We start from the raw sequence: 24,930 nt of genomic DNA, 5'->3' as shown, positions 1-24,930 counted from the left end.
AAGTACCTACCTGAACATAGACACAACTATCCATTTACTATCTCAAATATGGCACTAATAATTAATAAATGACTCCTTAGTCACAAGGAGGCCTGATTAAGATACCACTGTGACTCACTACCCTCCAGTACGAGTGTATGTCCCCATAGTGTGAACCTGAATCAATCAACTGTAAACACTTGTAAACTGTAATGTGTAAAATTATTCATCTAAGGTTGCTGCTGCCTTTAATTTTGGTGATGATCAACCACAAACTTTCACTTTAGCTTTGTAAGGACTCCTTCTTCAGCTCTGAAAGTATCAAAATTAAAGAAATATAAGGCTTTGTAAAATTCCTAAAACTAATACTCTTCTTTTTTTCAAAATACATGTGCTATTGAAACATTTTTTAATGTATCTGCATTATCTAGTGCAATGCCTGAGCCAGCTGTGGTTTCCTTGCTGTGGAAACATGTATTGTATCTGTTGGAAGGGAGTGCACCCTGCCACCTGGGTGGAGAACAAGAGGTTGATACTCCTTCCTGGCACAGGACAGCAGGTTGGGTTCTTTATCACCCTAGAGGGGTCTTTCCAGTGAAGTCTCTGTGTGAAAAATGCAGATGAATACAATGTTTCTTCCACCTCAGAAATACTTGTGACTAACCAGTTTACTTTGGGATCTGTGGTCACCAGTGGTGAAGGTTATGGGTGCTCCAGAGCATCAGTCCCCGCTAGACTGCCACAGAGAGTGGCCACAGAGCCAGGACAAAGTGATTTTGTTTCAAATCCCTATGATAAAGGGGATAACTTAATCATCAGGTATGATGTACCTTTATACAAACCAAGAAGCTATTTCTTCTGAGCACCCCCGTAATGTCTGACACCTGCAATGTTGTCAGCTGAGGTACATGAAATAACAGTAACGTCTTGGAAGCATGGCTAAAAACACATCCAAGTTCAGCCAATTTAATTGATTTTTCTGTACTCATTCCAAGTACAAAGAAATTAGCACCATATGTTCCAGCTTAAAAAGACACTCCTAGTGATCTACGCTCTCTGTGGAGATCTGTCTACCCAAATTTAACGGCCCTCTTCTGTTTGTCTGAACAACTTTGGCCACTGCTTTTTTCATTCTTTTGCTTTTAAATTGTTATTCTTTCAGCATAATTTTCAGTTCATGCCGTTTGGGTTTTCTATCACCAACCAACCATTCATTCTGATTTGTTACCTAATGGCCTAAGCTGACTCCAGATTTGGTTCCTCACTCATTAAGACTTTTCATTATGGGTGATTTTGAAATTTATGCTGATGCTTTGGAACATACATCCATACAAAGGTTTAATGATTTGTTGAATCTTACATTATGTTAATTTTCTTTCTTGCACAATGTGCCATACATTAGAATGTTACTTAATCTTCATCTCAATGATATACTACTCTTTTTTTCTTTCTCATTCGGTGATTTGTCCTCACTGTAGACTAACTGAAGGTTTCTTTCCCTTTCCTTGTTTTGCCTGCGTTATTTACCAGCTGTCCAGGGCTCAGCGATGTTTTAGTTTCTGCATCCTTGCTGCTGACACGTGGGATTTTTAAAATCAGTGACCATGCTCATGGTCACTCAACTGAAGACAGTTCTCAGAGTGAGCTGAAGCCACCTCCCTCTCTCTCCCTTCTGGTTGTACCTTTTGAATCTCCTTCTTCCCTCAGCTATATGGGGATCCTTCTTGCAGCTCCTTCCCTTTAATTCATTTGGTTTAATGCACTGCTAAGTACACAGTGGCCATGTTGATATTTATTGTTTTTGTTGTTGTTGTTTTTTTCATTAAATTAAGATTCTATTCTCTGCATGCTACAAACAAAAAAGATTGGACTGCTTTGCTCCCTTTTTGGTACTCTGTATCAGTTCCTTATGTTAAAAATCCTTCTGCTGAGTCTTTCTTTTCACTCAAGGTCAGCTTTAAGCTTGCTAGAATATACCTGCAATTACTTTTAGAATTAAGAAAGCTTGGATAGTCTGTTGAAATGTAGTGAGTTTTAATCCAATCTATACCATTCAGTATCGAAATAGCTTTTGCAGAAGCTTCATCTATTTGATTTTATCAGTAAGTCTTAGTTCCCAGAACCGATTGCTCATTGGAAAAACTCAGAAGTAATTCCATTAAGCCAGTAAGTTTAATTTATCCATATGTCATAAGTGAGTTTGGCATAGAACTAGAGGTCTGATGCAGGTAAGTGTTACTCTAAAGGTTATCTGGCTTTCTCTTGACTTTAGGAAGTATAGCTGCAGTGAAGGGTAAGCAGAAAGCAACCGCTGTCTGGCAATGTCATGGGCACCAAAAAATTTATTGAAGGAAGTGCAGAGCTAGCCATATACATCAGCTACTGACAGGTAGCGATTGTCTCCTAGGTTGATGGAATCACTTCTCACACTTGCATGATGAATGTACCATATACATCAGAGGGTGACAGGGAGGGGCTGTTGCCTGGGCTGATGAAATCACCTCACACACTTGCAATACAAATGTACCAAATAGCAAGAATTATTTGGGCAAAACTAATGTACATGGGAATGCTCCAAGTGCTGTGTTACTTCATTTGAGGATGATTGCTTTGAATTCATGAGTGTTCAGGAGTGTAAATCTGGGGCAATCTGGGTGCAATTGTAGTTTGCCCCATTTTACATCAATTCAAAGAGTTCAAGCCTCTCAACTAGCTATGTGTAGCAAAACAACCTCTCTAACTGATGTCTATATTCTCCTGTTTACAAACTTCTTTATTTTCATGATCCAGTTATCAGTGATCTTTTCACTTGGGGTTTTGAAGAGGTTTATCGAATTTTATTTTTCTGTCTTCCATTATTATTTAGCTAATGCCATTTGTCTGAGGAATTACTGCAACTGCTGAATGCCATTTGTGGTCCCTTATTATTTCACTTTTCTTTCCCCCAGGTAGCATTATTTATATGCATTGTTTGTGGTGTCACTATGCAGAAAATGCCCAGATATACTTTCCAGTTGTCACAGACCTTGGGAAGCAATTGATGTTTTGCATAAATATCTGAGGGTTACTTACAAAGAGAGGCTTCATATTCCTTTAAACCTAGTAGGTAAAGTACATTCAAGTTATTATTGAATTTCTGGTTGCTAAAAAAGCATTTGGGGTGAAAAAAGCAGATTTCTGCACTTCCTGGATTTTACTTTTTTTCTATTAAGTGTATACTAATTACTGAAGTTATTTTCAGGTGATTTGAGCTTTTAAGTTTGATCTTACATTTCATTGTTCTGTTGTGCAAGTGCCTTATTTATACTTCTTGTGTCATCTTTTCTGGAAGAAAAATGTTCTGCTGTCTTATATTTATATGTATATATATAATCATATATATATATATGTGATTTCCCAAGGAAATGCCCGAGTTCTTGTACAATTCATGTCGTTTGTTCATTATTACTTGGGAGTAGTATACTGGTTCCAGGGTGTTTTTTTGTTTGTTTGTTTGTTTCTTTGTTTGTTTTTGTTTGCTTTTGTTTTGTTTTGTTTTGTTTTGTTTTGATCCAGCTTCTCAGAGGAATGGAGATTGACAAAAAAAAAAAACAGGCTTTTTATTAACAAAGCTTTTAAAGCACAGAACTTGCTCTCAGGAGTCCAGCCCAACATACAGAAGCAGAGAGTAAGAACCAATATCCTACAGAGATTTCTTATCTATCTCTTAAAGAACCAATGCACTCAACAAAATTTTGAAAAATCTTATAAAAGCTGTAGAAATTCATACACATCATTAGTAGTATTCTTCTGTAATACCAGCTTTGAGAGTGTCCATAACATGATGGGGAGGAAGCAGTTTTTCAGTCTGGGATCAGGTCCTAGAAGGTCCTAGGAGAAAAATCTCTAACATTGAAGGCTTCCAAAAATTTGTCAGCAGTAGTTTAGTTATCTTGCTTCCCAGAACCAGTTGGATGAGATTACCTCAGAAGGTCATTTCTAGCACTATCTTGTGTATTGCCATGATTGTGTTCATCAAAGTACATAACTGACTTTCAGGATTAGTAAGGATCATTATTACATTTCCTATCAGTTAGTAATACTGTAGTTTTAGATAAAGGGAACACTTCATCTGAAATGTAGCGATATCTTTTGCTACATAGCTTATAAAATCTGATTTTCTGCTTTTGCCTTTGAGCACATTGAAAGATTTCTCAGGCTACGCAGGACAGCATATAGGCATACCTCAAATTAGCCAGCCCCTTATATTTTAATTATTTTTAGTGATCTGCCAGGTAATTGCATTCCTGGTTGAAGTGTGTATAAGGACAGTGAATGATTTATACCAGTTGGAGTAATAACATTGAAACATTATCAAGGATAATGTACGATGTCATGGGTCACTTGCTTATTTTAACTCTTACAAACACATACATATATAAAGGGGGAAAAAATGCAACACTAATACAGCCATCTTAACAATTCTCTTTCACTATGTCTGTAACCCTCCTTACATCCACTCAAGGATATATGTCTAACTCTTATTTTAGACAGTTTAATATTGTGCTGTTCTCAAAAACATTGGATAAAATGTCACTTGTCTACATCACCATTACCTTGTTTCTTTCCTTCTTTATTCTGTGAGGTAAAAGCTCTTCACGTTTCCATTAAAAAGAACATGTAAATACAAAAGAAAGTAGATCTTCTATATATTTTTAAAAATAAAATTTTATTTATGAAAAAAATGTAAACATATAGCACAAGTGTCGATCAGATATGTTTGTGCTTTATTAAAGCATATTAGGATAGCTGTGTAAAATCAGTAATAGATGTCTAAACTGAATATATTGTCTGAAAGAATGTTAGGCTAATTTTCCTGATTTTAAAGCAACTGGAATGGAACTGAGATCAACTCAATGAATGTCCTTGTCTGTCCATGTCTGTTTCCTCATGTGTAAAACAGACATAATAACATTTGCCTCCCAATATGGTGTAGCAAATCTCAATTAACATGCTTTCATTGCCTCAGCAATAAAACGTTTTGTTCTGTTGGTCTAAATCCATTGTAAAAGCTACACTTGGGCAGCAGCAGAATTGGACTCTATGGTATTATTAGAATCCTAATAATCATAGCTCAAATCATAGTTAATTTCACTTAGGGATTAAATCGACAAAGTAAGAGATATGAAGTCACTGTTGTCCACAGTCTGAGAAGGGACAATGGGAGAAATGTGAGATTAAATGTTGGGTAAATTATTATCAAGTGCAAATTTTATCACATTGACAAAGTATTAGAATGGCCTGGAACTATCAAATGGTAGTCTTCAAAATGTTTGATAGGTATGGAAAAAAAAAAAAAAAAACAAAAAAAACCTTTGGTGGATTAATTCATATGAATCCTTTTTAAGATAGACAAAGTGAGCACAGAGAGGCAAGATGCTGGTTTTAATCTGCCGATAGGAGTGCTGTATAGGTCTAGCGTTGTAAAACATGCTCTTATTCCATTGCACATATTCAGTGCTTCTTCCATATATTTCTGCAACTAATGTTGTTTAAATCACTTTTATCTGAATGGAATATGTCCTACAAGACAGAACACAGTGGATGTTAAATATTGACTCTACTTAAAACTTTTTAGATTGTGTGGAGATTGCATTACCTCAGTTACAGAAGTACTGATCTTTTATTTCTTCTTTTTTAAAGCAAGTTTTCATGTGGGATGTTTTCAAAACTTGTTAGGTTAGTTCTCCAGATCTATTAAATTCCTACTTGGCACAGCAGACAGAATCACAAAGGAGAGTGTAAGCTAGTGTTATGACTCCCTCACATCCTGAGTTATCTGAAGCCCAAAGTAGGACAAATCGCCCATACCTAATTTATTGTAAGAGTAATTTACATAGACTGCTAGCCCGCACTGAGGTCCTACCTCTGCTGGCTTCTGTCATTCCCAGTGCATGCCCATTGGCAGAAGGTGAATTCAACTCTCCCAGCTTTGCCACTAGCTGATTTTCCACTGGTCTCTTGTGTTGCAATGCACAGGGGACTCGAACAAGACCAACTGCTATGTTCATTCTGTATATTCCTGGCATTGACAAACCTATACATGTTTTATTTTTGGTCTAGCTGTGGTTTATCTTTGAGTGAATCTGTTCTATTTCAGCATTACATTTCAGGTTTAGTTCTGAATGGAGAAAGAAAAAATGTCTGAGACCAGGCTTTGGCTGGAGTTCGATTTAATTCTCAGGTTTGCATCTGCTCTAACCACCAAGCTATTTTGCCCATGCTTCTTTCTCTGACCCAATAAATATTTATAAAGTAAAAGATTGGCAGCTGCCACATGCAGCTGATTAGGGCACTTACCTGGAATATTATCCCTGTTCTACATAATCCAAAAACATGGTCTGGGTCTATTTACTATTTGGGTCTTCCCTACTGTTTTTTCTAGGACATGCTGTCTGCACTCAACTTCAGAAATGTTTCTAGTGAAAATATAATGTAACAAGCGTCCCTGACTACGTTTAACCTTCAGCCTCAACAGTGACTGGGTGTTCCAAAACCCTCCTACCACTGCAAACTGCTGAGGGCAAGCATGCCTTATATCACGCAAATACTTGATACCCTTGATAAACCTCTCCAGAAGTGTTTTCCTTGAAGTCATTATTTCTGTCCTATCTTGAGTGGGCCTGAGGCTGTGACTGTTATGTTCAGAATCTTTTTTAGAAGAAATTAGAGACAGAAAAATGTGTGTTTGATTAAAAGATGTGGAGCTGAGTCACTTCAACAAACTGATAACACTCATGTTTCACAGTCATCTCCCTTGGCATCAATTCAGATTTAGATGAGTTGATGTAGGGAGAGGGGGAAGAACCCTTTTGGAGGGTGAGATTTTTAGTTTTGTGAACTAGCAGCTACATTTTTGATATCTTAAATACCATTTTTCAGCCTAGTGAAGCTGAAATTTTTATATTTTTACAGCTTTCCACTCTACTTAGCTTCTTGCCAAATCATAAAACCTAAGGTACTGCAGTATTTAATTTGTTCATGTATGTATACAGAGCTTATATCTGTAATACCCAATATAAAAGTGGCTTTGCACGACTCCTATTTAAGCAGACACTTGAGGATCCCCACAATAAGTGAGTGTAAGAAGAATCATCCATCGTGTAACTGCTTGAGAAGGTGTAATGCATTTCTTTCCTGCATTCAGGCATCTTTAAGTGCTAATTATTCTTGACTGCCAGCATGGCCTTCTGTAGCCACGGGTATTGGATATAATTGAGAACATCCATCAGATATCTCTGAATTCTGCCACAGAACTAAACCTGATCAAAATTAAAGCTGGTAAAAAAGAAAAATGTGATGGTGCAGTTTCCCACTGGAAAATGCAGATTTAATTTAACCAGAACATTTCAGAGGCATCTATTTTTTTATCAATATATGTAAAGATAATAGTAAAATTTACCTTTAAAAACAACATAAACCATTTCATTTTGACTTTCTGTAACAGAATATAATTGATTAAAAGTAAAATCAAAATAATAATAAAGTGAAAAGCATTTTTAAGATGAACTGTTTATATAAAATTTTTAGACATTTGTCTTAAACATTCTTTTACAGTTTTTATTTCGTGGGAGGATCCATGTTTTTGTCCTTTTTTTTTTATTTGGATCCAGGAAGGGAGGAAATTTTGCAATACGGATACAGATTTTGCAAAAATTCTACAAGTAAAAATCTATGTTAAAGGTGCTTTATTAAAATATTTTGAATGTCAGTGAAAATTGCAGTGAAAATATCACAGAGAGAGTTAAGCTTTTCAGCACAGTTTGTGTGATTTTTATATGAGTGCCTGCTTTGGGACCAGCTCACTTTCTATTACAGATATTTAGCAGCTCTCAGGATGGATATAAGGTTGGACGCAGGAATCACAGAACTAAGCCAGAGGCAGAAGCAGGAACCAGAAGTCAAGGGTGGAACAGGCAGGAGTGGGAATACGAGGTGGATACAAGAATGAATACACAGCAGTCACAGCTTGAGCAAATGGCATCAACAATAGTGAATTCAAGTAGGGTTTGCTCCTGTCTGGTGTCAAGAGGTAGGTGCTGTGGGAGCTTCCATGGCAAGGGCCATTATGCTGGCTCCTGGCATCCAGCAATGGCATGAGGCAGTCTCTGAGGGAACCTGTGTTAATTCATTGCATGTCACCTACTACTAACCCTAAGTATGTCATAACATGGGCGTTCCCCTTTTCAGCGAATGCCCTTGTATTGAAAGCTAGTTATGGTGCACATGAAATAAATTAAAGGAATTAAGAGGCAGAGTTCCTACATTATGCTAGTCCTAATTTCTGGAAGGAAAGTAACAAGTTTGTATTCCAGCAGTACCAGAATACACTGGAAATAAATTTTCCAAAATACTGTGTCTAGCAGCAGTTGTACTGAAAAGTACAACTGAAAAGTACAATGGAGAGAGGAGAAGGATTATGTAGTGGCTTTGGCATTTATTTTTTTTAAATAACATATCAAAAAAAAACCAAAAAACTGTATTTCAGTCTCTGTAAAGCAGAAGACTTTTTCAAAGTAGTAGCTGAAACTTTAATCTTGATGTGATTGTTTCTGCATTTCTTTATTTGTGAATATTGTGAATATGTGAATATTCCAACATCCAGCCTTTGATGTTACCTGTGGGCATAGCCTTATCAGGTCCTGAAAATAGCTTCATAGGTGATTTTTTTTTCTATTATATTAGCCCAGTTTGAAAAGAACCTAATTGACCTGCAGTAATAATAGATTTGACTTTAAAGTTTGATCCCAGCGTACAAGGGTTTGCATCTTTTGGTTCTGTCTTTTGAATGTTTAATTGAGAGACGTTTTTCAGTTTGTAAAAGGCTTTTACCTCATTCACATATACGGACAGTACCTAATGGACCCTATCCATTTATTCATTGGTGTCTAAAACTGTGAAATGTGATGCCTTTGTGTTTTACGACTTCAAAATACTTTTTATTTTTAGGTCAAATGAAAAAAAAATCAATTTGTCTTATTTAGCTTTTTAAATATTTATTTTATAGAATTTAACATCCTTTGTGTTTTTTCCCTGGGGCATTTGTACAAAAACGTGCTTTAAAATGTGCAGATGATTGCTTTGATTTTTGAGACTGGCAACAGGAGTCAGATCTCACTCCCTGTGAAACTGTAGGAAAATGATGAGGCTGTTTTAGAGAAAGAGAATATTGCAATTGCCTTGCAAAGAAATAGAAAAGTGCTATTGAAAAGAATTAACATGATGGGACTTTTAAAATAACTGTCTGGATTCTTTTCTGAGGCTCTGACATCTCTACCAGGTGAGAATCTAGCCCAATATTTTTTTCTGTAGTCTGTTACCTGATTGATCCATAAAAAGTCAAGCCAACAACATTTTATTGCCTATACATCTGACTATCTCAATGGAGAAATATAACAATTTATTACTGAGATGCAGAGACACTGAGAGACACTGTATTTGCAGTGTCTCTTCCACTTTCGCTCTACAGGTCAGTGTAATCTACCATGTCAGGTCAAAGGGTGGAAAAATTTCTTTCTGGAGCAAAGCACCAATGGAGGGAGCAGTTGCACCCTGATTCTGCAGGTTGTGTTTGGGCGCAGTGCTTGCTGGTCTCTTAAGCAAGCTTGTGGATGAGAACTGAAACTCTGTACTTTTCAGACACTGGGCAGGATCTGAACAACCTGGCTTCATGTTTATGCAGTCAGAATTCTCCCATCAGTTAATGGGAATTGTGTGAGAACAAGAATTTAGTAAAAAATGAGGATGGCAGGATTTGGACCTGTATGTGTGCCTGGGAGAAGGCTGTGCTCCCTGCCCTCTCAGTTAGAAGTTGGGTGTTGTGAAAGAGGCAGTAAAGCCAAGACAGTTGGCAAGTGAGCAAGACAGAAATAATAGAATTAAAGGGGAGAAGGAAATTAAAATTGCATGTACTGGCATTTCTAGTACATGGCAGAGATCCTGCACATTTTACTCCTGAGTAACAAAGAACAGAGCTGTGCATGTCACCATGGAAATGTAAATGGAGCTCCTTTGACAAACAGAGAAATGTATGCCACTCCTTTATGCTCAAATGAACTGTTTGTAGTGGGATGCAAGAGAAGAATGGGATGTCTGTTACAGAAAATACAAGAAAATGCAATTGTAGTACCTTGTTTTGCATTCTGTTATATGTTTATTAGGAGTACAAAAGTACAGGAAGAGAAGAGTGAATTTTTTTCTAACTAATGAATCGATATAATATTTATAACCAGCAGTTTAAAATGGGAATGATCAAACCCATAGCAAAGAGCACAGAAGAGAAAGTACTTGTATGCTATGCCATGTCCACCTGTGCTAATGGTCCACCTTCACTTAATTATTTAAAAAAAAAAAAAAAAAAAAAAAAAAAAAAGAAAAAGAAAAAGAAAAAGAAAAAGAAAGAGAAAAAAAAAGAGAAAAAAAAAGATGGATACTTATGAATGAGTGGGTATTTGAAAATGATCAGGCAGCTGTCACAACATTACAAAGTTAGGTGGAAAGATTTATTTTTACAATCAACAGATGTTTGCTAATTTCTGTTCTAATCTTGATTGTGTTATACTTTTCTTTCTTGGGGCATGGGTATGTGTAGACTACAACGAAAAAAGGGTGAGCTGCAACCTATATTGGGAGCTTAAGAGCTCATAACTTTTCTAATATTCTAATATGGAGAGCTGATGATATCTGTTTAGATTTTGCTGTGTGCTTTGTGGAACAAAGAGCTAGGTAAATAACATCAAATATTTTCAATGTTGTTGCTTTAACATAAGTTTGTATGTTTCACGTGCTTGATTTCTGCAAAGACTCCTGAGTTCAACTCCCACTGTGAGATGTGAGGGTCTTGCTCGATGTTTGGGTATTTGAACTAGAAATGTTTTAGGAAACAAGCAAGGGAGATGGAGTTGCCAAGACAGTTGCTCTAGAGTCAAAGCACAAAGGCAAAGAAAACAGAGATGGATTTAAATCTGAACTCTTATTTACCTTTTTACTCCCTAAGGAGTTATGTTTTACGACTGTCATAAAAGGAAATAACTTTAAACTCTACAGCAAACCAATAAACTTTACAGTATTCTGTTTTCCTCTTAGGAATAAGGCCTTGGACAAGGTTTCTGCAGCTCAGAAAGGAAAAGCTTATATAGTATCTATTATCCACTTAGTCTTGCTTATTTTGATTTCTTTTTAACAGAAATCACCCAGTAGCTTCTTTAAGCCATCTTTCAGGTTTGCATGAATCTGTTCAGAGAGTACCAATAATGTTCCATCCAGCTCACGTCTTAAATGTGGGATCTTAAAGATTCTCAGGAAATTTTTTTCATTGAGATAAAGGGTACTTTTCAAAAGTCACAGAAGAAATTATTGAGTAACATAAATTCACAAATTAATGGAAATCATGAACAACCTGAAGATTTTCTAGTAACAAATGGTCAGTAAATTAGTAATTGCCTCTGAAATATAACTACAAAGTCTGCCCAGTAACTAAACTGGCTTCTTAAAATGTGGTCAATGTGACCATTACCATATTCTTTATACATTATGTCTCTTTTTTTTATGGTTTGAAATAAATTTATATTTAGGAAAATTAGGGGAAGTGCCGTGCATTCAAGTAAAGATAATGACATAATTTATGTAGACTTTGTTTCCCCAAAGCAAGCTAAGGTGATGCTCCTTGTTTCCTTGGTATTAAAATACTGATTTTGAGACCAAAAAAAAAAAAAAAAGAGACAAAATCTGGCAAGTGATACCAGGTTTCTGGTATCACTTGGACAGCAACATTTCCCAGCAGCCTGGGAGAGAAAGCACCCAGCTGACAACGCAGGCTTGCTTTAGGGAGACATACTATTGTATGGCCAGGGTGAAAACAGATATGGGAAAAGGACCATGGTAGATTTCACAAGGTATCTATTTTTCCTTTAAAAGTTGGTACTTCATATCTAAGATAATAGCTGTTAGGATAACTTTAAGATAGTTGTTCCCCAAGTGCCTTCCGAAGGATCCACTACTACTTTCTGATCACCATGTGTCATAAATTGTCTTGATTCATGCTAAATAAAAAGATTGTGTATAATGATGCACTGGTTGTGAAGATGCAGCTTCCTTTTCCCCCACCATATCTGTGTACTACTTAATAGCCTTTGCTGTTGTCCTTTAGGTTTGTCTTGATGGAGAAGTTTCATAAGGTTGGCTTCTAAACTCTTCATGCAATAATTAACTGTACAGACATGATACAGAAAGCAGCATGCTGCCTTTATATATTTGCTTCAGCGCCTGTCTTGCCAATCAGTGCAAAGATCTGCACTGAGCTTAATGTTCTGGGAATTGCCTCGTTACATGACATTTTGTGGTCTGCCTCATTTTTTTTTTATTTTTTTTTCAGGGGTGATACTAGTTTTGGTTGTTGTTGGTTTTAGTTTTTGGTGTTCGCTTGTTTGTTTTTCCTGCATGGCATATTGTGATGTGACTGTGGGGGAAACAGGAATTCTGGAATGAGGCAGAATCAGCTGAGTGTTTTCCCTCATGAAATCCAGTAGCAGTTATGAGGAGCTTTGAGCTGCTGTTCACTAGCTGAAAGAAGGGCTGTGACCATGACGATTCTGTGACTAGCACCTGGGTTCTCAGGCACAGCTGGACTTGGTATAGCAGCTTTGTAGGGATGAGGATGCTGTGGGGACGTAGTTATAGCAGAAGAAGGAAGCACAACTAAATAAATTTGAAGAGGCAAATTTACAGGGCTTCATATGGAGCAGTTGCAATCAGCTGCTTTTAGGGTAAGTACACCCCAGTTAAACTGGCATCCCAAGGGAGCTGCTTTGCCTTCCACTGTGCATGCCAAAATAAAGCATGCTCTCTGTCTCATGCTCTCTTTTATGATGCCTCCAGTTTGGCACAAAGCGCACTACAAAATTAATAGCTTTCTGCAGTACTTGTTCTCAGTCCAAGGGGTTCAAACAACCCTGGTTGCACATAACACCTTAAAATCTCCATGCTGTTTGAAATGTCTCTGTAGCCTAATTTGGGCTACTTAGCTCATAAATCCTCATCTTAACCCAAAATTGAATGAATAAACGAAACTGGGCAATTTACAATTACAATTGTAAAAAAAAAAAAATTACAATTGTAAAAAAAAAAAAGCAATTTACAATTGCTCTTCCTATATCTGTCACTGGAATAAACATGTTTGCTTTGCAAAATAGTTGCATTTTGCACCCATCTTCCCCCACTTTGTGATGAGTTGTGCAGGAGGAAGATGAGGAGAGCTGGCGTTTTTGTATGAACAAGGGAACAGGTTTGGGAAGAAGCTCAAGAACGAGGACATATTAAGCAACAAGTATGCCTTCTGCTTTTAGGATTTGTTACTGCAAGGACATAAAACTTCACAGCATTAGGTTTATGGTGCTTTTATGCTGTACTGAATGTCTTGAGAACAAGAGGATTAAAAGACAACAGGTAGTGGAGAGCTTTAGCTTCTAACTCTTCCCAAAGTGGTAATGAAGAGTCAGATACAGCAAAATGTAATTTATATTCCTTTATGTGCATTTTATAAGATTATGCATTTGATTATATTTAATAATAGATCTCCTTCTGTTCTATAGATTTTAACATAAGGGTTTGGTGAACTATGCAAATCTGCTTTAGCTTACAATTTGTCACTGTCTGCAGCTACAGCCTGCTGGCCAGGCCGCTGGTATTGCTGGAGGTGTTCAGGGGCTGCTGGCTCTGACCTTCCCCTCCTGCAAGGCCCCCTCCCGTCGGGGCATGTAGGAAACAGGCACACAGTGCATTATTTAGTTTGCTGCTAACAGAATTCAGTAAAAGTTTCTAATACATCTTGCTGTGTCCTGGTGGAGTTATAGCACAGTTCCTCTTGTGTTCAGCTATCTTTTTCCAAAGCTTTTCTGCTTAGGTTCACAGCTCAGGTCAGAAGTCTGATTTTCATTTATTTTCACTGGTCCTCATAGGTACCTTCACTCTTTGTGGAGGACTGGTAGTGAGGTTTGCCAAAGAGGTAAATTAAATCTAGGGTCTCTAGTGCACAAACACCTGAAAACCACCAGTTTTAAGGGGGACGTGACACCGGTTATATGAACACAGTTCTGCCTGAACAGGCTTCAGGATGTCTAACAGCCTTTGAGGAGAGCCAAGACAATGAATCTGTATGAGCCTAGAATTGCTGGGGGTGCACAGATGCACAGGTTTGTGATGTTATTCGCTGAGATGATCATCAGAAATAGAGTAGGAACATGTTTGTCTGGCCCCTGGAACAAAGAGATGTTAAATGGTGTTACTCCTGTTCTAGAAGGATTACTCACAGAAAAATAATATGCCAAAGGTAGGGCTTAGATTGAGAGGATTTTAAGGATAGCAAAGAAAAATCCATCCCCAACTCTATGTGAAATAAACTGGTGGTTTCGACATAGTTCTTGTGATATTGATGCCATATCACAAAAATCAATAGAATTTATACAAATTGGATTTCATCTGTCAGAGTAATCAGGCCAAAAGTCACATGCAAAAGTAACTAGTGCCTGATCCAAAGTGGGGCATGGTGCACAGGTCACCATGGGCACTCACATTACAAACTTTGACTGTGAATTTGCTCTCTATATAAAGAAAAATTGAGCTTTCAAGCTGTCAGTCAGGCACTATTCACAAGGAAAGACTTTATTTCAGAAAAGAAAAGAACCTGCCCAGAAAAGAGCAGTCTAGAGAGACAAAAAGAGCAGACGATTTTGTACATTGTCTTCAGGGAAGGTTATAATAAATGAATTAATGGCATGGATTTCTGTTAGTTGTAGGGGAAGCAGCATTATATCTTAGGTCTTAGGCAGTTATTGTGGTTTTGTTTGTTTATTTGTTTATGAATTCCAGTAATGATGGAATTAAAAAAATGTTGCAGGAAGAACGGCCGAAAGCACGACAGACACCAGTAGAGTCAGATCATGCTCCGTTTTATTGCCCGAATAGCCTAATTTTTATAGTGAACTTTACAGGGGCAGACAGTGTTTCACACAAGATTATTGGTCAAAAGCACTCAGACAAACAACTACAAGAAAACAACCCCACCTGCAAGAAAAAAAAACCCTTGTGATTAGCAGTCACATAGACCTTGTCCTTGAAGCCAGCTGCTGGTAACAATATTTTCCTGAATCCCTCAATTGGGTGATGTGGGAACACTGTCATGGGAACTTCTCATAGTTGCCCTGGTAGCTTGGTTTGCTCAGCTACAGCAAGCCATGGGATTTTTGCTGTTTCAAAAAACCCCTCAACAAAAAGAAATAGCAAGATCACCTTTTCCAGCTAAATCTCAGTGTAGGCAGAGTAGGAAAGGAACACTGGTGAAGAGGAAATTACATGAATGGAAGAACTCAAGCTATCTCAAAAGCTTTATATAAAAAGAATAAAAATATGAAAGCTGTCTGTATCAATTTTAGTAATATGGCTCTCACAAACCTCCAAAGTCTCAAAGCAGAAAACAGTATCAAAGGTATAAACCATTTCCAGCACATAGAGTGACATTGCAGATATGTGAAATATATGAGGTTCCAGAAGAGTAATGTCTAGAAGGAAAACAGCACAGCTGATTTCTCTATCAGGCACCAAAGAAAATTCTAACATAATCTTGCTAACTTTCTAAAGAGTGAAATTTTGGTCATCCTGGTAAACAAGGACACCTATGCTTGCAGGAGACCTGGTGTGTGTAGAGCTGTTGCTACCACTACTATTATTATTAAGATATACCAGACCTGGATTTAACACCGCTGTTGCATCTTGACAGAAAAGCTATACTAATAGCTTTTAGTAACATGTATATGTTACTAAAATAACATTTTACCTGATATGTTCTAAAATATCAGAAAAAGCCTCTGTATCAGAAAAAGATTTTAATTTTCAAAACATTGTGTACCTTCAAAAATGGTGCACAATTTTCTCTTTGGTCTCTTCTCTGAACAACATCCCTAGATATGTTGTCAGCCCACTGGCAGGATAGGATGTGGTATACGGCACACCACTCATTTCCCAACTTGTTCCTTTTTAGTATTGGAAACATAATCTTAGGCACTAGGTTTGCAGGTGTATGCACATCTGTGAATGACAACCTATTCTACGTTCAGAGGCTGGAAAATTCTCAGTAAAGTAGACAGGTAGAGAGCTTTTCACAGAGTAATTATATGAGAAGGTTCCAGTTCACTGAATCTTTTTTCCATGTGCTTGAACATCTGGAATACAGAAAAGCTTTCTATGTGTATGTATGTAGCCAGACAAAACATCGTACTGACTTCCACCTACTAAAAATTGCTCACTCATTTCTTCTGTTTAAATGCCCAAGGGATACAATAAAGTGGGGAGCAAATGGATAGCAGAGATCTGCAAAGATTTCTAGAAACAAGCTGAACAAGTGCTAGAAAATAATGAAGCAAAGAAGGAAGAGAGAAGTAAGAACAAACGTGGGACAGTTATGTTGCTCAATGTGACAAGGTTGCTAACATCATGTTATACCAGTGAGGCAAAATGAGTTGATTCTGTTCTATTTAAATCTGAGGTAATTTTATGGCAATCATTGAAGAATTTTAGAATTGTATTTTGAGTAAGTTAGATCATATTTGCTGCACTAATCACATTATGAAGTTCTAAACCTTGCTATTACAAGTTATTTAACAACAACAAAAAAAGATTTTTATAGTGTTATTCACAAACAGATGCTAAACTTTTTACCTTTCGCAGTCACTCACTATCCCCTAATTAGTCTAAAATGCTAGTATACTAATTCACAGAGAATCAGCAATAAAATTATTACAGCAGTTATACCAGTTTGACAGAAAGGTCTTTTTTTTTTTTTTTTTTTTTTTTTGGTGCCAGAAGTGCATAGCATAGCAGTGCTCTTCACAAGAAGATATTCTTATCTGATAAGAGATTCCACAACTACATTCATTCATAAAATGAAGATGAAACAGTTTTCTTGAATCTCTTCTTTTTGGAAGGTGGATGATGATAGCACTAATAAAGGTAAAGTAGACTGAGGAAAGCTTTGTAGAATATGTGGGAGATCTCAGATATGTGCAGCTTATTGAAAAGCATTGTAGCACCTACCACATTATGTGTCACGTCAAGTGAGAAAAATCTTTCTTCAGTTCCCCAGGCATTTCAAATATAAGTACTATAAATACAATATCCTATACAAGAATCCTATTAGATACAAGTTACAAGTTAAGTGTTCAAATTCTTACTTTTCTCTTCCTCTCTTTTATTATATTTGACTGTTTTTCCACAACCACTTTTTTAAAAGTTAATTGTGTTGAATCTTACATTCAACGAATAATTGAAACCAAACCCCTAGGAATATATAAACCATGCGATGCCACAAGTTGGATGACTATGTATGAGCGGGACAGCAGGCAAGGAGTCTTCCTGTGTTGCACACATGGTCCAGCCCCGATCTGTATCCTTCTATGTTAAGATCAAAGCAGTATTAGGACTCTTAGCAAAGGCAAGTAAAAAGCTTTGACTTCTCTCATTGATAGGCTTGTCTTAACGTGGAACTGTGGAAGTATATATTATGGTTTGTGGAAGAGTTTTAGCAGATTTGGAGTGATCCTATGAGAATTTATGAAGCTAGGCATGTTGACCTTATTAAGGAACATACACAGAGTACGGTTAGCTCCATAGTGAAATGTCTGGAACACATACGGGAAGGAAAAGAATAGCTCAACATAGTCATCTCTTTGCAAAGACTTGAGTTAAAGGGTAATGCGTAAACTATTAATTTTGCTATTTCTACTGTGGTTGTGAACCTACAAAACTGCTTTCTCTGGTAGTGGAAAAAGCCCATGACAGAGGTTAAGAGAAGACTTAACTGTGGCTGAAGGAGGGAGATTTACTTACAGCAGGAAAACAGCTGTCAGGGAAGCAAACTAAAATACAAGATTTGTTTGAATGTACCTGAAAAAGTTAGCTATGCCAATGTTGCTGTCAGGCTGGTGAAGTATAAGTACACTAGGTAAGCACATTCAAAGTTTGCCAGTCTCAGGAACCTGTTCCTATATGCTTTATTTCCACTGCTTAATGTATATGGTGTTTTGTTGTTGAAATGGATTTTAGGACCAGTATATATGTCTCCCAAAGGGGAGGACCCCGCATTTGCCTTAATTCTGAAAAATGGAGTGCATAGATATATGCAGGATTTGTCAGTGTCTCAGCAATTTTGACATGTCTTGCCAAAAGAGACAAAAAGTCTGACAGCTGGGGATGAATACGATCTGAAAACTTAGAAAGGAGGCATGTCCAGCTAACTGTGTACTCATGATAGAGGTGTGTCTGGTTTTTGAGCTCTCTGTAGTGTGTGCTTGGACCATGTCCTGAATGCTGATCTCAATTCAACTCTAGAAACTGTGGGCCCAAACTTATGAGACTGATCAATATCTCTTCTTCTTTTCGCTATTGGAAGGAAAACTTACAGTTCAGACACTGGTATAGTATAGGAATCATAGACACTATACCAGTATCAACCATTAGCTCAATTTGTGAAGACAGACAGATTAAACTAGTCAAAAAGGGCAGTCCAGCAAATTATTTAAGTCACTTTTGGGAAAAAATAAAATAAAATAAAATAAAATAAAATAAAATAAAATAAAATAAAATAAAATAAAATAATAAAATAAAATAAAATAAAATAAAATAAAATAAAATAAAATAAAATAAAATAAAATAAAATAAAATAAAAAACACTCTTCAAGTCCAGGTGCCAGGCAAAATAGTCACATTGGAAGACAGCATACCATAGCACTCATACTAGCTACCAGAGAATTCAACAGGAGTCATATTAAAAACAGGAAAGATATTTGTAGAAGAAAATACAAATGTAGCAAAATACAGAAATGAAAGCCATATAACACTATAACAAGAGTGAGATTTTTAAACTCAAATGCAATCACAGTGCTAACATATTGCTATGGGAGCTGTAACTACCCAATGTGTAAAATCAGACACCCTAAAAAACAAATGTCTATAAAAGATTCTGATTTGGGATAAACATGTTTTTCACTATGGAGAGATGATAGATAAGAAATCAAAATTATCAGCCAGTAGCTTATCTCCATTGGTATGAAGAGCACACAGTAGTGGCTGAGTGTGTGCTTCAGATGCCAGGACACAGACACATACCCAGAGCTGTCAGACACAACCTGGCCATGGTTGTGGAAGAGGCTGTGCATGGGAGGCCCTCAGAAAACCCAGAGGACACATTAGCAAGGCAGTCACAGCTCCCTAGAGCACTTGGAAGCAGCCCCAAATAGCAGAAGTAGAGAAGACTGGTTTCTAACCCTACATTGGCAAGGAGTTATTAAGGCAAAGAATATAAACATTTGAAGTGATCAGATCCTTAGATCAAAATAGACAATTTCTTTGTTAATCCAAGTGAACAGGATTTTTTACTGAACCATGGAATTCTCTGGCACTTGCAGCTAATCAATGCTTTCTAATAACAGCTGCATCATTTATATAATTACTGTCTACAGAGAACAGAACTTGTCAGAAACATCGAGATGCTTTAATAGTATATAAAGGAGACTAAAAGCTAAGGATCGGGGGTTCCCTGTATCCCAGTTTACTTGCTACATGTATCATGAAATGCATTGCTCTTCATGACTTTGAGGGACAAGCAATCTATATGAAAAATACAAAATCTGACATTCCCCTTTCACTCTTTTGAAAATTGTGTGGGTCGAGAGGATGGTGCCTATGTCCTGCATGTGGGGGGGCAAGAGAATGTCCATCGCTCTCTGCTCTGACATGGCTGCTGCCAGGCTGGGCACCAGGGAAGTCAGGGGAAGTAGGCAGCATACAGAGCAGGCTATAGCCTGCAGCTGGCTGGATGAAGCCTACTGCAGGTTTGGATGCCTGGTCCTAGGTTACAGAGAGGATAAATAGGCTTTAGTCACAAGAAAGTACTTTAAATCTGTGTGTCCTCCATCTCTGTAATCCAATATATTTGTGGTTTCTTCATCTGATACATAAAGGTATCAGTATGAGACTCAGTTGCTTTTAGAAGCTGTGCTAAGTAATTCTGCTTTGGAGGAATTTGTTCTATGAAGGAAATAAATAAATAAACTTGACAAATGTGTTTTTCAAAACTCTGAGGAACTGTGCATCGCCTGCTGGCACTTCTGAATTTAGAGTGCTGCATATCGAATTGTTTCTGCTCTCCAGTATTTTGATTCCCTTTCAAAAGCTTTTTCTACTGCAATTTGTAAAACATCTTGTGGGCAATTCCTCTGCTTGCAGCCTTGCCTGTCACATTGCCTTTCCTTTACAAATAGAATAAGGAAATAGAGAATGACTGTCTGGGATGATATAGGTTCTTTTGTTGCTGTTACATATGGACAGACTTGTATTGTAAACTGGCTACCACCTGTTTTCTTCTAGAACTAGGAAAAGCAGTTTTTTTCTTTCTTATAAAATGTATGAAACATCTCATTAATTTTGCTCATATCCACTCATTTACATAATAAATCCTCATAGGACCACATGATGAAATCTTAGTCAAAATTCTCAGTAATCCATTAAGACTTTGCATGTGTTTTGTAGCAGTGCTTTCACGATTTGACAAGTGGGGATAGGGGGAGTGTGGCATTGTGATACTAAATCTCAAAAAGTGTTCATGCTAAGTTTTGGAGTGATGTCTCTCTTGTATCACCATGTACGTCCTATCTCAGGTCATGGTGCCCAGAACATTTGCTCCTCAAATGTTATGGCTTAAATGTTTGGTACCATTGAGCTGTTCCTCTTACAGATGGGCTGCCAAGCATTGCTTCCAGTACTTATACATTGGTTTCTTCCAGGGAAATTTGGGGTTTGGCACAGGTTGCCCTGTAGGGACCAGCAGGGCAACTCTAGCTCTGGCTCTGCAGTAATCAGAGAGATCTGTTGGAAGTGGGCTGAAGATATTATGATAATTTTTGATACCTGAAGTTTTCACTCTTCCTATCTCCCAGAAAGGCAAAAAATAAGCAAATAAGCTTGCTTCACTTGGTCCTATAAAAATGTTACATACTCTTTCTGTAGTGTCTCAAGTAATTACTTACCATATCGAGAACTGTAAGACATTTGTGCCACAAACTCTGTTCTTACCTCTTTTGTTCTTTGATTAGGGAAGTACTAAGTCAACAGTATTCCTGTTTTGGCTCCATTGGGAAATTGAGCAGAATGGCACTGGTGAGAGATTCAGCACCAGAAGAATTTGGGGCTTAATTACATTTAAATTCAAACCTTTGGCTTTTCCTTTAGATCCGTCAGTCAGTACTTCATGAGGACAGTACATAATTCTATGTCCCAGTATCTTGTCATTTATGATAATAAAATACACAGTCATGAATCTGACTGGAGGAGGTTTTAAATAACTCTGCACATTTATAAATTTGGGTGAATGTGTAATTCTTAATGCCTGCATGGTTACATGATAAATAATTGCTGTTTACTTCCCTCACTTTTAATTTTATTGGCAAAAGACTCATTGCCATATGTTTGAGTAACAAAAAGAGTAAAAAGGCACAACCGAATACATAGTTTGTTGGTCATGTTTTGTTTGTTTGTTTGATTGTTTTCGATTTTTGTTGTTTTTTTGTTTTTGTTTTTGTTTTTTTAATTGCATATGGAAAACATTTTTACAGCTTTGCTGAGAGTATTATTCCATGGAGTGTTTAAGGCAAAAAATAGTTGTAATTGTGTAAAAGGTGATTTTTAATTATTTTGTTTAGTGACTGGGATGCTGGGAATATGGACCTGAGGAGTGCTGGCCAGGTAGTGTAGCCTGGAGGAAAGCCTTGAATAGCTGGACTTTTTATATGCCCTTGCAAACTGTGTGGTGTAGGAAGCAGAGATGATTGGCTCTGTCATCATTCGTCAGGGCTGATAAGGCAGGGAAGTGAGCACCTTTTCAACAGTGGTCTGTACAGTAAGTTCTTTGGACTTCAGATGGGACTTGTGGTGCTTAACAACTTAAAGACCCGAACAGGTCTTCATTTATAGGGAGCATCTGTGGGGTCTGTGATGGATTTTGGATGGCATCATATGCAACTGTAGAGTTGGCTTCAACAAACAAAAACTATCTCTAGCCAAATTTGATTTTTCAGTGAAAATCTATTTTCTATCTGAGGCTTTTTTTTTTCCTTCAGATAAAACAAGTGGAAGAAAAACTCAGTTTTAGAATAAAAAGCTGATGCTTTTTTGCAGGAAGTAACCACTTACTGATGTTTTTTTTTTTTTCTTTTTTATTTTTTCTTTTTTTTTTCACAAACCATTATTCTCCAATTAAAAAGATTGTCAATAATGAAATATAATCTAACAATTATGTCAGTTTCTCTGTTTCTCTTGTTTGTTTAAATTCTGAGGTGGTGAGGTGGTACAGTATTGTAATGACTGCGACTGTCTTACATCTCTTCACAAAAATGTTTTGCAGATAGCAGATAAAATTTGCTCGGTTCTTGTCAAGTTACTTGTTTTCATCAAATGTTACTCCTCCTTGGGAATAAAAGGGGCTGTGTCTTTTAGCTCACTTAGCTGTAGTGACTAATTCTTTGAGTTTTCCAGCCCCCCTACTGTCCCTCTGTGAGATCCTCAACATTCATTGCAGTGAATCAATGTTCTTAATATTCTAACAACTCAAACTATGAAACAGGACTGTATTGTGACAGCTACTGAGACAACGTGTGTCCCTGAGACATTATGGTCTGAACAGCCTATCTGAAGTGTAGGCAGGGAAACAGAGGCACATGTGTGAGAGCAGTTCAATGCCAGAGATGCTTGTCAGATCACACTGGCTTCACTCTGGAACAAATCACAGTCTTGCTCATGGAGTCCCTCCCTTGCCTGCCAAGAGAATCTGCACAGATAGTGGCTTTGGCAGCCAGCTTCTACATTATTAAGGAAATCATGAAATGGGTGATAACTATGGTGTCTGAGTGCAAGTAAAATTCTTTAATATCCTATAATATGCAGCTACCCTAAAGTAGTTCCAACAAGGTAACTGGTTAATTACATATTTCTAACTAAATACTTGTGTAATTTTAAAGGAGTATTATTCCAAGGTGGTCGTAAATTGCAAGGATAGATAGCATTAGGCAATTACCATTTTGAAGAATAGGTGTTGTCACCATTAAAAGTAGGTACTTAGGACATATAATGGCAGTGTCACATTCATCACAGCATCTAAGAGACAGGATGCCTAAATGAAGTGAGAAGGCTATTAATGCTGAAAGGTTTTAAAACTGCCATCAGATCTCTTGTAGTCAATACTGGTGCTTTACATAAAAATTGCCTGCACTGATGATAAGGTAACTTGTCTGAGCTCAAATCATTGGAGAACAATCAAATATGATAAATGATTGCCAGGTGCTGCCATTTTCAAAGCAGAGACACAAACTTGAGATAATGGAGTTAAGACAAATCACAGAAATTTCAAAGGGGTGACCCCTTCAAATGTTGTGTGCTTCCTGGCACTCAGTCAATGTAAATGACACCTGATTTTTATCGGCAATAACAGGTGTGTTTTCAGCACACCCAAAACCGTCTATCTATATGCAGTACATATACTCTATAGAAAATAGCATTATATGTCTAACATCCATATTTTTTTTTTTAGAATCACTAGACATTATAGAGACTCATAAAATATTATCAGGCCATTTGAGATTTTCTGACATACTGAGCAATTACAGTTGTTAATTTTGTTCATGGTGGAGGGTGCAGAGCACTATTGAAAATGAAGACTAGGTGAAGTTCAAATTCAATGCATAAACAGAGTAGGCATTTAAAATGAAGTATAATTTTGATTTTATAATACAAAATTGTTGTGAATTTTGTATACTTCTATTCTTAGGAAAATTCCATGAGCTTACATGCAGCAGGGTGAAAATATACCTTTTTTCTTTCTTTTTCTTTCACTTTCTCTTTCTCTTTTTCTTTTTCATTTTCTTTTTCTTTTTTCTTTTTTTTCTTTTTTTTTCTTTCTTTCTTTTTTTTTTCCAAAAAGAAAGGAAACACCTGTTTGGGGACCAATTATGAGCTTCATAGCACTATCAGTCCTAATTACTAAATAGCTACAGGATTCTTATTTAAGCAAAATCAACCATTCTTGAAAACCAAACTTAGAATGTAAATGATGCAATCATTTATAATTCATTCTGCCACAGTACACAAAAGTAGAGCTTACAGTAAGTTGTTTTTAAATCTTTTATGCAAATTAATACAACCAATACAAGATTTTAAAAAGTTGTTACAGAGAAATAGATCTTTTATGAGTACTATTTGTTATCCAGCATTTTAAAACTGATGTTAAATTTGAATATATCTACTTTAAAAATAACAAAAAACAAACAAACAAACAAAAACTTAGCAGAAAAGGGAACGTTATAAGCAATTTCTGATAAAAATGATCTATGTTTGCTGCTCAGGAGAAATATTAGCTGCTTATCAATGAACACATTGTATTGCCATTTGCAAGACCCATACTTACTTGTAACTGGTAAGTTAAATCTTAAATCTGGCAGTAGTTATTATCTACTGTTCATACATTAGTGGAATCAATGATCCAGGGTAATCCAAGGATAATTTCTCAGGCAAAATAACTGAGGGCAAGACCTCAAGATCACAAATACAGCTATAGTTCCCATGAGGAAAAAAAGACTCAATATCAATTCCTTCTTTACAGGCCTTCGCCTTTTTGCAGGCTACAATGACTACACAAATTAGTTGTCCTAGCTCAGGCTGAGCTTTCCTGCTGTTACCCTTATCAATAGAAATTCATAATAAAGACTGAATATCAATTCATGTTATATGTCAATTGTATGTGCAATTTCATGTTATATGTCAATTGTATGTGCAACTTTCTGCACTCAAATAAATACCATCCTATGCATGCATAAA

The 24,930-nt window shown here is 36.8% G+C and overlaps 1 long non-coding RNA gene across 1 annotated transcript in view; it reads left to right on the top strand.

Annotated features, from left to right (window-relative positions):
* The window catches only part of LOC311442597, a 119,121-nt gene extending 94,191 nt beyond the window's left edge, over positions 1 to 24,930 (top strand). Inside the window, exon 3 of the long non-coding RNA XR_014696769.1 lies at positions 24,716 to 24,930. This is a non-coding gene — a long non-coding RNA (uncharacterized lncRNA). The remainder of the gene's footprint in view (positions 1 to 24,715) is intronic.

This window comes from Aythya ferina (assembly GCF_964211825.1).
Source record: "Aythya ferina genome assembly, chromosome: 11".
Lineage (NCBI taxonomy): Eukaryota > Metazoa > Chordata > Aves > Anseriformes > Anatidae > Aythya > Aythya ferina.
The sequence above is the reverse complement of the archived record's forward strand: the minus strand, read 5'-3'. Positions and strand labels throughout refer to the sequence as shown.